General features: G+C 50.7%; 1 long non-coding RNA gene and 1 pseudogene across 3 annotated transcripts in view; both read left to right on the top strand.

Annotated features, from left to right (window-relative positions):
- Positions 1-419: 419 nt before the first annotated feature.
- Positions 420-15,666, top strand: part of LOC129137326 (uncharacterized) — a 32,382-nt gene continuing 17,135 nt past the window's right edge. The window contains exons 1-3 of one of the 3 annotated variants that reach the window (XR_010152593.1): positions 420-645; positions 5,880-6,046; positions 6,910-6,999. This is a non-coding gene — a long non-coding RNA (uncharacterized LOC129137326). Of the gene's footprint in view, positions 646-5,879; positions 6,047-6,909; positions 7,038-15,666 lie in introns of all 3 variants that reach the window. The other 2 variants (XR_008539779.2, XR_010152594.1) reach the window with 2 other exon arrangements.
- On the top strand, positions 11,712-13,982 carry LOC129137300 (uncharacterized; annotated as a pseudogene).

Below are 15,666 nucleotides of genomic sequence, written 5' to 3'. Positions count from 1 at the left end.
AACTCAGCTTCTCCGTTGAGTCTGGCTGTCTCCGGGACGCAGGCACCTGCTTGCACACCTCCACGGTGGCGATCCCGCCCCCTTAGTAGCGTCCTTAGCTGCGCACTTCTTGCAGGGAAGCTCCTCTTGGCCCAGACCCTCGTCCTAGGCCCCGCGTGGTGGGGGAAGCGAAAGGGGCAGTGTGGGGAAGTGGCCGAGGGGTCGGGTCCGGGGTGGTCTGCAGAGAGGCAGGCGGCGGTGCGGAGCCGGGAACCACGCGCTCACCCGCGGAGTCGGACGGGCCCGGCGGGGGTGGGAGAGACACTGGGAACAGCGGCCAGCTCCAGAGGGCGCGAGGCGGGGCGCGCGGGGAGGGAGGGGGGCGCGGCGAACGCGCGCGTGCGCGGTTCGTGTGTGGGCCCGCGGGGGCGCGCGCAGCTGGGGGGCAGTGAGGGTCGCCTCGGCGGCGAGCAGCACGGCGGGAACATGGCGCCCGGAACTGGCGCGCGCGCCTAGCTGGCGGGACCGTTAGCTCGAGGCGGACGCAGCCCGGACCCGGTGGATGTGGAGCAGTCGCCGCTGCCGGCGCCCAAGCCGACCCAAGGGCCGACCCCCGCAAGGAGCTGAAGGAGGTGGGAGCCCCAGTCGCTGCGGGCGTCGGCGCCGGTGAGTGCGTGAGGGGCTCGGGCCGGGAGACTTTCTTTGTGAAACTCCGGCGGTGGGAGCCGGGCCGGGCCTCAGCGGCTGAGGAGTGCCTGTGAGGCGGAAGGCGTCTCGCAGTCCGGGTTCCATCCCAGCCGCTAGCCGTCAGGCGGCAGGACCTGGTCCGCCACCTGCCTGCCTCAGTTTCCACGGGAGTGTGTGCGGGTGTGTGAGGGTGTGTATGGGTGTTGGCCTGCGCACACCGGAGGAGGGGTCGGTATACTGTCAGCGCCTAATGCGCGCGGCGCCTCCCCCCTCCCCCCAGTCCCCGTGGGGCGGAACCTGGGGACTGGAGTCCACCGGAGCAGTAGGTGGCACCCGTGGGGAGACAGGTGTCCGCGCAGCCCGGGAGGCTCAGGTGCTACCTTTCCCTGGTGGGGTTTGTGAGGAGTGAGCTCTTCGTTCCCGGAGGCGAGCAAGTCTGTCGGTGGCTCATCACAGAGTGCTGTTTTGGAAAGCGTTCCACCCACCTCAGCTTCCTGCTGTGTTTGGGCCACTAGTCAGGGGGAAGGATGCTGAGCGACATGGACTTTAGAGGTGGGGCTCCCGCTAGACGGGATGGGTCTGGGCTCTCGAGCTTACCCCCACCCTTTCCTCCCAAACCCGTTAGAGCGTAGGAATCATTGGGAGCACCTGATAAAAATGCCACGGATTGTGGCTCACCTAAGCAGGGAAGCCGATTTGGAACTTAAACAAGCTCCCAAGTTGTGATCAGTCGAGCTTGGCAAGCACTGTTTTAGAGAGTAGGCTTCCCGCAAGCAGGAGCCGGTTTTGTGTATACCTCACCATGGCATCTTGGTACCTGGCATGGTGCCTGGCACACGGTAGATGATCAGAAAATATCTGTAGAAAGTCTAAATTATTAGGGAGAGTGCAGCATAGGAGTTCTTGAGACATTTTCAGGAGCTTCTTGAGATTAATATCTGTCAGATTTGTTTTACAGTATATTTTTCTCAGCTCCCAACTTTTGTGATTGTTTTTAATGCCATGTTTTCAGTATGTTCTAGGCAAAAGCAGGGTATATGTTGCTTAGTATATACTATCGACTAGGCCGGTTGTGGTGGCTCACTCCTGTAATGTCAGCACTTTGGGAGGCAGATTGCTTGAGCCCAGGGGCTTGAGGCTGTAGTGAGCCAAGGAGTTAGAGACCAGTGTGGGAAACATAGCGAGGCTCGTCTCTACAAAAATTAGCTGGGTGTGGTAACGTGCACTTGCAGTCCCAGCTACTCTGGAGGCTGAGGTGGGAGGATCGCTTGAGCTCAGGAAGTACAAGTTGCAGTGAGCCAAGGTTGTGCCACTGCATTCCATCCTGGATAACACAGCGAAACCCAGTCTCTTAAATAAATAAATACATAAATGATTATGTATACTCTAGCTAGATTAAAATTAATTCTGAATCAAAATTCTAAATTAAAATATGCATGTTTCTTTGTTTTCATCATTTGAGAACACTAGGCTTTTAGGATTTCATTCCGTTGAGGCAGGTAAATATCTACATTTTTGACAAAGCAAATATGAATTACTGTTAATTCAAGAAAGGTGGGAATTTGCTTAAACCTGAGTATTTGTAGTCTTTGTGACTTTTTTAAATTTTAAATTTAAATTTTCTTTTTTTTTTCTTTTTTTTGAGATGGAGTCTCACTCTGTCGTCCAGGCTGGAGTGCAGTAGCACAATCTCAGGTCACTACAACCTCCACCTCCCGAATTCAAATGATTCCCCTGCCTCAGCCTCTGGTGTAGCTGGCATTACAAGTGTGTGCCACCACGCCCAGCTAATTTATGTATTTTTAGTAGAGAGGAGGTTTCACTGTGTTGCCCAGGCTGGTCCCAAACTCCTTGACCTCAAGTGATCTGCCCACCTTGGCCTCCCAAAGTGCTGGGATTACAGGTGTGAGCCACAGCACCTGGCCTTATTTTTATTTTTTTGAGACAGACTCTCAGTCTGTCGCCCAGGTTGGAGTGCTGTGGCATGATCTCCACTCACTGCAACCTCCACCTCCCAGATTCCAGCGATTCTAATGCCTCAGCCTCCTGAGTAGCTGGGGTTACTAGACCCAGGTAATTTTTGTTGTATTTTTTTAGTAGAGACTGGGTTTCCCTATGTTGGCCAGGCTGCTCTGGGACTCCTGGCCTCTAGTGATCCACCTGCCTCGTCCTCCCAAAGTGCTGGAATTACAGGCATGAGCCACTGCCCCCAGCCAATCTTTGTGATATTTTGAAATTGACGTTTATATTTTGTTCAGATTCAAAGCTAAAATAGAATTGTTTGAAAATTAATATTTCAGGAACTATTTTTAATTAAGTTGAATTTTATTTTATTAGTTTCATTTCAGTAGGGTTTTAACCTAAAAAATATATATATACATATACACATATATGTGTATATGTATATATATGTGTAAATGTATATACATATATATGTGTATATATATATACACATATATATACACACACATATATGTGTGTGTGTGTGTGTGTATATATATATATATATATTTTTTTTTTTTTTTTTTTTTTTTTTTTTTTCCTGAGACGGAGTCTTGCTCTGCCACCCAGGCTGGAGTGCAGTGGAATGATCTTGGCCTCACTGCAGCCTCCACCCTCCTGGCTCAAGCAATTCTCCTGCCTCAGCCTCCCAAGTAGCTGGAACTACAGGTGCCCACCACTACACCTGGCTAATTTTTATATTTTTAGTAGAGATGGGGTTTCACCATGTTGTCCAGGCTGGTTTTGAACTCCTGATCTCAAATGATCTGCCCTCCTTGGCCGCCCAAAGTGCTGGGATTACAGGCGTGAGCCCCCGTGCCTGGCCTAAAAAATATTTTTAAAGACAGGATCTAGCTATGTTGCCTCAGCTGGTCTTGAACTCCCAGTCTTGGCCTCAAGTGATCCTTCTTCCTCAGCCTTCTGAATAGCTGGAAGCACAGCTGTGAGCCAGCACGCATGGCTTTTTTTTATTTCTAATAAAAAAGTTAATAGAGTTTCTTGTTTCACTGGACAAAATATGCATATATAGGAAGGAAAGAGTTTTGGACTTGAGATTGCACTGAAGAAGAAAAATGGAAAAATTAAGCATTTTAGTCTCTCAGTGTGTTATTTTTGTAGCTTATACAGATATGTCTTTTTAAAGGGTCTTTAAAAAGCTTTATTGAGATAAAGATAAATGAGATAAATTCACCTACCATGAAATCAACCCCTTGAGTGCAGAATTTTGTGGTTTATAATATGTTCACAGAATCGCACAAACAAGACAGGTATCTGGATACTTTCAGACCATTTTCATCAGTCCACAAGAAATCCCATACCCATTAGCAGTCATCCTTATTCCCTTTTCCCCTAGTCCCTGGCAATAACTAGCTTACTTTCTGTCTCTGAGTTTAGCTGTTCTGGAGATTTCACAGAATGAAATCTTACTACATATGGTCTTTTGTGATTGACGTATTTCACTTGACACAGTGTTTTCAAGGTTTATCCATGCTGTAGTGTATATCAACACTTCATTCTTTTTTAATGCTGAGTAATCTTTTGAATGGATATACCATATTTTATCAGTTCCTCTGTTGATAGGCACTTGAGTTTTTTTTCCAATTTTTGGCTATTATGCACAATGCTGCTGTGAACATTTGTGTACAAATTTTAGTGTGGATGTATATTTTCATTTCCCTTGGGTATATCCCTAAGGAATACACTATCTGGGTCATATGATAATTGTTTAAGACTACAGGCACGTGCCACCACACCTGGCAAATATTTAAAAATTTTTTGTAGATAAAGGTTCTCGCTATTTTGCCCAGGCTGATCTTGAACTCCTGGCCTCAAGAGATGCTCTCACCTCAGCCTCCCAGAAAGTGTTAGCATTCGAGATGTGAGTCACTGCACCTATAAAAGAGGCTCATACCTCTTTTTATGTTTTTTTTTTTTTTTTTTTTTTTTTTTAAGTCAGGCTTTCACTCTGTTGCCCAGGCTGGAGTGCAGTGGTGGGATCACAGCTCACTGCAGCCTGGACCTCTCTCCATATGATTCTAGCTGTGGGTGACTTTCCTGTAGTTTTTATTATGTTGTGGTATGTTTCTTCTGTACCCGTTTATTTGAGGATTAATAGCATGAAGGGATGTTGAATTTCATCAAATGCTTTTTCAGTTTCAGTTGACATGATCATACTGTTTTTGTCGTTTATTTGGTTGATATGATGTATCACATTGTATGTTGAGTGACCCTTACATCCCAGGGATACATCCCACTTGATCATGATGAATTATCTTTTTAATGTTTTACTGAATTTGATTCACTGGTATTTCGTTGAGGATTTTTGCATCAATATTAGAGATACTGGCCTGTAGTTTCCTTCTTTGATGCCTTTGTCTGATTTTGGTATCACAGTAATAATGGTCTCATAGAATAAGTTTGGAAGTATTCCCTCCTGTTTTTCAAAATAGTTTGAGTAGGATTTGTACTGGGTCATTAAATTGTTTGGTGTGAAGCCATCAGCAGTGAAGACATCAGTTCCTGGGCTTTTCTTTACTGGGAGACTTTTTCTGATGGCTTCAATCTCATTACTTGTTACCAATCTGTTCTGGGCTTGGATGTTTTCATTGTTCAACCTAAGTAGGTTGTATGCATCTAGGAATTTGCCAATTTCTACTAGGCTTTTCAATTTATTGGCATATAATAGCCAGTTATGATCCTTTGAATTTCTGAAGTATTAGTTGTAATGTCTCCCTTTTTTAATCTGTTGATTTTATTTATTTGAATCTTGTCTCTTTTTTCTTAGTTAGCCTGGTTAAGTGTTTGTCAATTTTGTTTTGCTTTCCAGAAAACCAACTTTTCATTTCATCTTGTGTGTCTTTTCTTTCAATTTTATTTCTGCTACGATCTTATTTATTTTTCTTATTTTTGGTTTAGTTTGTTCTTACTTTACTAGTTATTTAAGATGTATTGTTTATTTGAAGTTTTTCTTTTGTTTGGATGGTAGGCACTTATAGCTGTAAATCTCTGCCTTTGTACTGCTTTCTGCATAACAAGTTTTGGTATACTGTGTTTTCCGTTACCCTTTGTTTCACGAAATTTTTGAATTTCTGTCTTAGTATCTTCATTGACCCGCTAGTCATTTATTCAGGAGGGTAGTGTTTAACTTCCACGTGATTGTATTGTTTCCAAAATTACTCTTCTTATTGATATCTAGTTTTATTCCTTTGTAGTCAAAGAAGATGGCCACAGAGACAGCAGTGTGGTCAGAGTGGTAGGAGCTGGCCATCGGCGAGAGCTGCTCCATGTCTGGCTGCTGGGTGCTAGAGGCTGTGGCCCACTGGCTTGCCTCACTGTGGTTGGTGGTGGCGGTGACAGAGACTGCAGCACGACCACAGTGGTAGGAGAGGGGCTATCCAGGGCTGCAACTTTCACAGTGTGGGGTGGGTTGGGGGTGCTATCCAGGGTGTCATTGCCTGCATTAGGGGTACTGGTTGGTAGCACTGTACAGGGCTGCACTTCCCATGGCAGGGAGGGGGGGTTATGGGCACTTTCTGGGGCTGCAATGCCCATGGAGGAGGACAGGTTAGGGCACTATCAGGTATACGCTACTGGCGGCATTGGGGGATGGAGGTGGGGGGCGCTATTGAGGGCAGGACTAGCCGTGGAGCGGGGGCGAGTTCGGTGCTATCAGGGGCTGCACTGCTGGCAGTGGTCAGCAGAGTTGGCATCCAAGGAAGGAGTGGTTCTCCTCTCCCTGACTCCACACTCCAGAGGGCGACCCACTCTTGGTCATACTGGAATGCGGCAGGCACGCAGCATTTGCGTGGGAATCCTGAGCACGGCAGAGCCCCCACACACACCACGCTTCCTGGGCCTGTGCACTCTGGGTCTGTGCCTCAGAGGCTTCCAGGCACCCCTGGGGACACCACGGGGGACAGGGCCCTGTGTGTGGAGGCATCTGGAACAGGAATTGGCACCTGGGTGCAGAGGGCTGGCTGGGTCTGAATTTTTCTGCTTCTCCTGCTCCCCGAGGAGTGCAGCCCCGGTGGGCCCAATGGTTCCTGTGGAGTGGGGAGCTGGGTGCTGTGGTGTCTCCAGCACCCACCCCAGACCCCAGTTCCCGGCCAGCTTGGGCCAAAAGGAGAGGCTGGACTTTGGAGGGTGGGTGTGAGTGCCTTTGCTGAAACTGGCCCCTGCCACCCAGTGGCCAGCATGACAAGTTGAGGCTCTAACCCTTCCACCCCTCACATCTTCCTCCAGGCTTTTCTGGCTTTGCCCACCCAGCTGCTCCATGCCAGGAGGAGGAGGAGACACCTAGAGCCTGCGACACCACGACTTGCCTCACTGCGGGTGGGTGGCAGCGACAGAGACTGCAGTGCGCCAGAGCGGTAGGAGAGCGGCCGCGCTAGGAGGGCAGGCGGCTGCAGCCAGGGTTGGGGGTCAGGCCTACAGCGATGGACGGGCTGCAGCAGTGGCCAGGTGGTAGGAGCCTTGTAGGGAAGGCTGGTGCATTGGCAATGGGCCTGGCTTTGTGCTGCATTGCCCTGTACCTGCCCTACTGTTACATGGACTGTCTCGGCCCTGTCCTGCTCTGGTCCCATCCTGACCCTGTCTTGGCCCTGTGCTACCCTGTCCCTGCCCTGGTCTTGCCCTGGCACTGGCCCTGCCCTGAACCAGCACTGGCCCTGCCCTGAACCTGCACTGGCCTGACCTTGGCTCTGGCCCTGGCTCTGGCCCTACCCCTTGTCCTGACCCTGGTCATGTCATGGCACTGGCCCTGCCAGTGGTCATGGTCCTACTCCTGTTCTGGTCCTGACCTGGCCTTGGACATGTCCTGGTCTTGCTTTGGCCCATCCCTGCCCTGGCCCTACCATGGGCCTGCCTTTTCTGCCCTCTCCTTGCACTGACCTTGCCCTGTCATGGCCCAGTGGTGCCATTGCCCTGCCTTACCCTGCACTGGTTGTGCCTCGGCCCCGCTTGGTGCTGGCCACTCCCTGGACCTGCCCAGACCCTGCCTCGACTTTTGCCCTGCCCTCACTACGGCCTGGCCCTGGCCCTAGCCCTGGTCCTGCCATATCCCTGGCCCTGCCCTTATCCAGGCCCTGCCCCTGCTGCTGCCCTGGCCCTGGCCTGGAACCTGGTCCTGTCAAGGACCTGCCCTGACTCTGCCATGGCACTGGCCCTGCTCTGCCTTGTTCCTGGCCCTGACCCTTTCCTGGCTCTGCACTGGCCTTTCCCTGGCCCTGAGCTGGCAGTGGTCTGCCCCTGGTCTGGCCATCACCCTGCCCTGCTGTGCTCTGGATGTGTCATCACCCTTCCCTGGCCCTACTCTGCCTTTGACCCTGCCCTGGCCTTACCTTGGCCCTCACCCTAGTCTTCGCTAGGCCCTGCTCTGGAGCTGGCCCTAGCACAGACCTGGCCCTGACCCTGGCCCTGGTCTTTGTCCTGACATAGCCCTGGCCCTGAAGTGGACTTGTAGGTGTCCTGGCCCTGGCGTAACATGGCTCTGCATTGGCCTGTCCCTGCCCTGCCCCTACCATTGCCTTGCCCTGCTCTGCCCTGTGCCAGTACTGACCCGGCCATGCTATTTGCCTGCCCTACCCTGCCTTGGCTGTGCCCTGGCTCAGTTCTGGCCCTGGCCCTGGCCCTGCCCTGGACATGTTCTGACACTGCCTCAGCCTTGGCACTAGCCTGGCTCTTTCTTGGCATCAGTCCTGCTCTCTCTGTGGACCGGCTCTTGTCCTGTCCTCTACTGGCCATACCATACCCTGCCCTGCCCTGCCCTGACTCAGCCCTGGCTCAGCCCTGGCCCAGCCTTGGCCTTGGCATTGCCCCTGGTCCTGCCATATTTCTTGCCCTGTCCCTACCCTGGCCTTGGCCCTGACCCTTACCTTGCTCTGGCCCTGCCCTTGCCCTAACACAGCCCCTGGCCCTGTCATGGCCCTGCCCTGGACCTGTCCTGGCCCTGGCCCTTCCCTGCTTGAGACCTTGCCCTGGTTCTCCTCTGGCCCTGACCCTGAAATGCCTGGCCCTACCCAGGCCTTGCACTGCTCTGGCCCTTGCCCTGACTCTGGTCCTGTCACTGGCCTAGCCCCAGCCCTGTTGCTGGTCTTACCATGGCCCAGACCCTGCCTTGGCCCTGCCCTGACACTGTCCTGGACCCTGGCTGTGCCAAGATCCTGCACTGTCCTTGCCCTTGTTTTGCTCCTGCCCCAAACCTGGTCCTGCCCAGGCCCTGGCCCTGGCCCTCCCCTGGCTGTTCCCTGGCCCTGCCCAGGTCTTGGCACTGGCCTGGCCCTGCCCTGCCTTGGCCCTATGCTTTCCTGGCCCTTCCTTGACGGCCCTGGTCCTGCCTTGGCCCTAGCCTGGCTTTGACCCTGCCCTGGCCCTACCTTGGCCTTCATCCTAGCCTTACCTGGGCACTGTGTTGGACCTGGCCATAGCACAGACCTGCTTGTGGCCCTGGCCCTGCCATGGCCCTGCCCCAGACCCTAGCCCTGCCAGGTACCTGTCCTGGCCCTGCTCTGGGCCTGGCTTTGTCCCTGGTTCTTAGATGACCCTGGCCCTGCCCCTGCCCTTGTCCTCGCCCTGGCACTGGCCTTGGACATGTCCATGGTCCTAACCCTGGCCCTGCCCTGGAGCTGCCACTGTCTTGGCCCTGCCCTGGCTCTGGCGCTGACCCGGCCCTGGCCCTGCCCCGGCCCCAGCCATAGACCTGCCCTGGTTGGTCGTGCCCTACCTTAACCCTGTGCTACCCTGGACCTACTCCACCCTGCCCTGGCCCTGCCCTCCCTTTGGCCCTGCCCTGACCCCACCTTGGCCCTCACACTGGCCCTAGCACATACCTGGTCCTATCTGTGGCGTTGGCCTGGCATTGACCCCTGCTCCTGACCCTGCTCCTGCCATGGCCTTTGCCCTGCCAATGACCCTGACAGCCCTGGCCCTGGCCCTGTCTTGACCCTGGCCCTGAACTGGCCCTGCCCTGACCCTGGCCCTGAATTGGATTTGCAGGTGTCTTGTTCCTGATTTAACCTGGCCCTACCATGGCCCTGTCCCTCTCCTGGCTCTGTCCTGGTCTTGTGCTGACCCTGACCCAGACCTTGGCCCTGCCCCAGCCTTGTCCTTGACCTGGCCATGGCCCTGCCTCTGCCCTGGACCAGCGCTGTCACTAGCATGGACCCTGGCCCTGGCCCTTTGCTACTTAAGGCCATACCCTGTCCCAGCCCTGGTCCTGACCCTGTCCTGGCCCTAATTTGGCCTGGCTCTACCCTGGCATGCTATTCTGGCCCTAGCCCTGACCCTGTCCCTGTCCCTGTCCCTGTCCTGGCCCTAGCCCCATTGCTGGTCCTGCCATGGCTCTTATCCTGACATTGCCCTTTCCTGGTCCTGGCCCTGGCCCTGTCCCAGCCCTGTTCTGGCCCTGGTCTGAACCCTGGCCCTGCAATGGACCCTCCTTGGTCCTACCCAGACCCTGGTTCTGGCCCTACCTCTGCCCTGGCCATACCTTTGCCCTGGCCTGGACCCCGGTACTGGTCCTTGTCCTGCCCCAGCCGTGGCCCTGGCCCCGCCCTGCCTGTGCCCTGTTCTATCCTGGGCTGGCCCTGCCATGGCCTGGTCTTGCCATTGCCCTGCCCTAGCCTGCCCTGCTTGTGCCCTAGATCTGCCCCGGCCTTTGCCCCTGTCTTGGTTCCAGCCTTGACTCAGCCCTGGACCTTCCCTGACCTTGCCTCAGCCCTGGCACTACCCTGGTCTTGGCTTGGCATTTGCCCTACTCTCTCTATGGCCTGGCTCTGGTCCTGCCCTGCTCTGCTCTTGTTCTGTCCTGGCACAGCCCTGGCCCTGCCGTATCACTGGCTCTGGTCCTGCCCTTATGCAGGCCTGACCCTGCCCCTGCCTTGGCTTTGGCCTGGACCTTGGCCGTACAGTGACCCTGCCATGACCCTTTCCTGGCCCTGGCCTGGAACTTGGCCCTGCCAAGGACTCGCCCTGGCTCTGTCATGGCCCTGGCCCTTTCCTGGATTTGGATGTGTCCTGTCCCTTACTTGCCCCGGCCCTTCCCTGGCTCTGCCATACCCCTTCTCTGGGGTAGGGCCAGGGTCAGGACCAGGGTAGGGCCATGGTAAGGCCTGAAGATGGGAAGGGCTGGGGCAGCAGCAGGACCAGGGAAGGGTCAGGGCCAGTGATGTGGTAGGACTAGGGGCAGAGCCGGCACTAGGGCTGAGCCAGGGCAGAGCAGGAGAGATTACATTAGGCTATTACATAAAATTTTTATTTTAGATTTTTAAGATAACTATAGTAGTGGTAATAATGTCTATACTATGTTGTTTGTAATAGTAAAAGTATTTGCAGTAAATAATCACTAAATTTTAACTAATACTATCTTTGCTTCCAGTAGTGTTCTATGAGTACAATTTTATCAATATGTAAATATGTGAGGCCTTGATTCTCACAGTAATTCTATGTGCTAGGTACTTAAAGCATCCCCATTTTCCAAATGTAGGAAACAAGCATAAAGAAGTTAAATACTTGGCCAGATTACTCCTGTAATCCCAGCACTTTGGGAGGCCAAGGCAGGCAAATGGCTTGAGCTCAGGAGTTTGGAACCAGCCTGGGCAACATTGTGAAACCCCATCTCTACTAAAAATGCACAAAAAGAGCTGATTTAAGTTTCTTGTAGGATTCTGGTTATAAAACACTGGTCAAACACACAGGGCATGGATAGGGCAGGGCCAGGGACAAGGTCAGGTCAGGAAGGGGCCAGGGCCAAGGCAGGGCCAGAGCTGGACTTGGAGGTGTCCTGGTCTGATTTGCCCTGTCCCAACATTGGCCCAGCCCTGCTCTGGCACTTCCTGTCATGCCCTGTCCCTGGTCTGAGCATTGGCCCTGGCCCTGTCCTGCTTCTGGCCCTGCCCCAGAGTTGACCAGGCACTGCCATGGCCCAGTCCTGCATTGCCCTGCCCTTTTCTGCCCTGGTGCTGCCATGGCCCTGCTTGGGCCCTAGCTCTGCCTCAACTCTGGACCTGCCCTGACTCTGCTCAGCCCTGGATCTACCCTGACTCTGCCTTGGTGTTGCCCTCCCATCTCTATGGCCTGGCTCTGGCCCTGCCTTGCACAGGCCATGCTCTGCCCTGCATGTCCCAGCCTGGGCCCAGCCCTTGCCCTACCATATTTCTGACCCGAGCCGTACCCTTGTTCTGGCCTTGACCCTGCCGTGGCACTCTCCTGGCCCTTCCTTGGTCCTGCCCTGCCCTTCCATGCCCTGGCCTTTCCCTCACCCTGCACTGGTCCTGCCCTGCCCTGGCAGTGCCTTGGCCCTGGCCCTGCCTTCTCCCTGGCCTTGCCCTTTGCCTGCCCTGGCCTGACCCCAGGCCTACCGAGTCCATGAAATGACCCTGGACCTGCCTTGCCATCATCTGTCCTGGCCCTGTATTGTCCCCACCGTGCTCTGGTCCAGCGCTTACCCTGGCCCTGTTGCTAGTCCTGCCACTGCTATGGCCCTGCCCTGTTTTTGGCCATGACCTGTGCTACCCTAGCCCTGCTCCGCCTTGGCCTTGGCCCTACCGTGGCCTTTTCCTACCCTGGCCTGGCCGTACACTGGCCATTTCTACCCTGGCCTTGCCCTTCCCTGGTCTTGCCCTGCCCTGGCCTTGCCCTGCCCTGGCCTTGGCTTTGCCTTATCCTGGTCCTGGTTCTTCCCTGGCCCTGCCCTTTCTCTGGATCCTCTCTGGTTCTGCCTTCTCCCTGGCCCTGCCCTTGCTCTGGCCCTGTTCCTGGCTCAGTCTTGACCCTGGCCCTGCCCTTGCTGTGGCCCTGTTCCTGGCTCAGCCTTGACCCTGGCCCTGGCCCTGACAATCCCCAGGCCCCACACTGGCCATGCTTGGCCCTGGCCCCTCCTTTGGCCCTGCCCTGGCCCTGTGCTATCTTAGTACAGGGCCTTGGCCCTGTGCTATCTTAGTCCTGCCCTGGCCCTGAACTTGCCCTGGCCCTACCCTCACCCTACACTGGCCCTGCCCTACCGTGGCCTTGCCCTGACCTGGCCCTGCCTTTGGCCTGCCCTGGCTCTGGTTCTGCCCTGGCCTTGCCCTTGCCCTGGACCCTCCCTGGCCATGTTTTTACTGTGGTCCTTCTCTGGCCTTGCCCTTGCCCTTTCCCCTTTCTGGTCCTGCCATGTTTCTGGCCCTGCCCTGTCCATGTCCTGGACCTGACTCTGGCCCTGGACCTCCCTGTCCCTGCCCTGCCATACCCTGGCCCATTCCTTGCTCTACACTGACCCTGCCCTGCCTTGGCCCTGTGCTACCCTAGCCCTGCCCTGGCCTTCTGCTGGCCCTGATCCTGCCATGGCCCTGGCCCTGCCATGTCCCTGCCCTACTTCTGGCCCTGGCCTTGGTCCTCTTATGTCCCTGGCTGTGACCCTGCCCCTGGTTTTTCTCTGGCCATGACCCTGCCCCGGTTCTGTCCTATCCCTGGCCCTGTCTCAGTTCTGTCCTAGCCCTGGCCTTTCACAGTACTTTATGCTTAGTAAGGGCTCCATAGTGTCCGTGAGTTGAATGTTGTGTTCATAGTATCTGCCAAAACAGAAAGAAAAAAAAACAAAATCTGAAGATGAGAAGTTAAAGCTTTGTATATAATATGCCTTGAATTGTAAGTGCTTGTTATTAGTTGTATTACATGTAGGTCATGGTTTTGTACACATAACTCCAAACCATTGATACTGTTAAAAGAATATATGAATATATGAAAGAATATATAAACGTAAGAATGTATGAGTATCTAATGACCTCTTCAAATTAATTTTTATTTTTAGCTCTATTAGATTTTTCTCACTGTAACAAATGTTTATTCCTATGTAATTAAGGGCATATTTCCTGTACAGAATATTCATATTACTTAATTGAAAATTATATAATGCAAAAATATAATACTATTTTTAGGCCAGGCATGGTGGCTCATACCTGTAATCCCAACATTTTGAGAGGCCAAGTTTGGAGAATCATTTGAGTCCAGGAGTTGACCAGCCTGGGCAACATATTGAGACCTTTTCTTTATTAAATAAATAAATAAGTAAATAAATAGGATGGGCACTGTGGCTCATATCTGTAATCCCAGCATTTTGGGTTGCAAAGGCAGGAGGATTGCTTGAGCCCAGGAGTTTGAGACCAGCCTGGGCAGCATAGCAAGACTCCATCTCTACAAATAATATAATATTAACCAGGTGTGGTGGTGCGCACCTGGGGTCCCAGCTACCTGGGAGGCTAAGGTGGGAGGTTTGCTCGAGGCTGCAGTGAACTGTGAATGCACCACTGCATTCCAGCCTAGGCCACAGAACAGGACCTTGTCTACCAATAAATAAGTAAAAATATAAATAAAAATAAGTAAAAAGAAATATAAGTAAATATAAATATAAATACATATAAATATAAAAATGAATACATGAAAACAAACAATTTTTAAATTTAACATCACTGAGGGCATCCTATCCATTTCATTTCATGATTCCATTACATCATTTCACTTAGATGAAATGATAAGATTACTTGAGATGAGATGAAATGATGAGATGAAATGATGAAATGATGAGATGAAATGAGATGAAATTTTGAGATGAAATGGTGAGTAGAAATGATGAGATGAAATGATGAGATAAAATGACAAAACTGAAAAGAAATTGAAAGGAGATGAGATGAAATGAGATGATGGATGAAATGATGAGATGAAACGAGATGAAATGATGAGAAGAAATGATGAGATGAAATGAAATAATGAAATGAAATGATATGAAATGAAATTGAGATGAGATGAGATGATATAATGAGATAAAATGATGAGATGAAATGAGATGAACGATAAGATGATGAAATAAGACGAGATGATAAGACGAAATGATGAGATGAAATGAGATGAAAAATGAGATGAAAAATGAGATGAAATAATGAAATGAGATGAAATGAAATGAAATAATGAAAGGAAACTATGAAATGTAATGATGAAATAATGAAATGGCAATGATGAGATGAGAAGAAATGATGAGATGAAATGATGAAATGATGAGATGAGATGAAATGATGAAATGAGATTAAATGATGAGATTAAATGATGAGATGAGATGTGATGAAATTAGATAAAATGATGACATGAAATCAGATGAAATAATGAGATGAAATGAGATGAAATGATGAGATGAAATGATGAGATGAGATGAAATGAGATGAGATGAAATGTGATGAGATGAAATGACATAATGAAATGAAATAATGAAATGAAATGATGAAATGGAATAATGAAATGGAAATGATGAGATGAGATGCAATGAGTTGAAATGATGAGATGAAATGATGAGATGAAAAGATGAGATGAGATGTGATGAAATGATGACATGAAATGACATAAAATGAGATGAAATAAGATGTAATGATGAAATGAGATGAAATGATGAGATGAGATGAAATGAAATGGTGAGATAAAGTTATGATATGAAATGATGATATGAAATGATGAGATGAATGATGAGATGAAATGATGAGATAAGAGGAGATGATGAGATGAAATGATGAGATGAAATGATGAGATGAAATGATGAGATGAACTGATGAGATGAAATGAAATGAAATAATGAGATGAATGATATGAAATAATGAAATAAAATGAAATTGAAATAAAATTGAAATGAGATGAGAATGAAATAAGATGAAATGATGAAATAAAATGATGAAATGATGAGATGTGATGAGATGACATGACATGAAATAATGAAATGAAATAATGAAATGAAATTGAGATGAGAAGATACGAGATGAGATGAAATGATGAGATGAAATGATGAAATGATAAGATGAAATGAGTTGATGAGATGAAATGATGAGATGAAAAGATGAGATGAAATGATGAGGTGAAATGAAATGATGAGATGAAATTAGATGAAATGAAATTAGATGAAATGTAATGAGATGAAATGAAGTGACATAATGAAATGAAAAAATGAAATAATGAAATGAGGTGAAATTAAATGAGATGATGAAA

Source organism: Pan troglodytes, chromosome 18 (genome assembly GCF_028858775.2).
Source record: "Pan troglodytes isolate AG18354 chromosome 18, NHGRI_mPanTro3-v2.0_pri, whole genome shotgun sequence".
Lineage (NCBI taxonomy): Eukaryota > Metazoa > Chordata > Mammalia > Primates > Hominidae > Pan > Pan troglodytes.
This window is presented reverse-complemented; position numbering and strand designations above follow the sequence as displayed.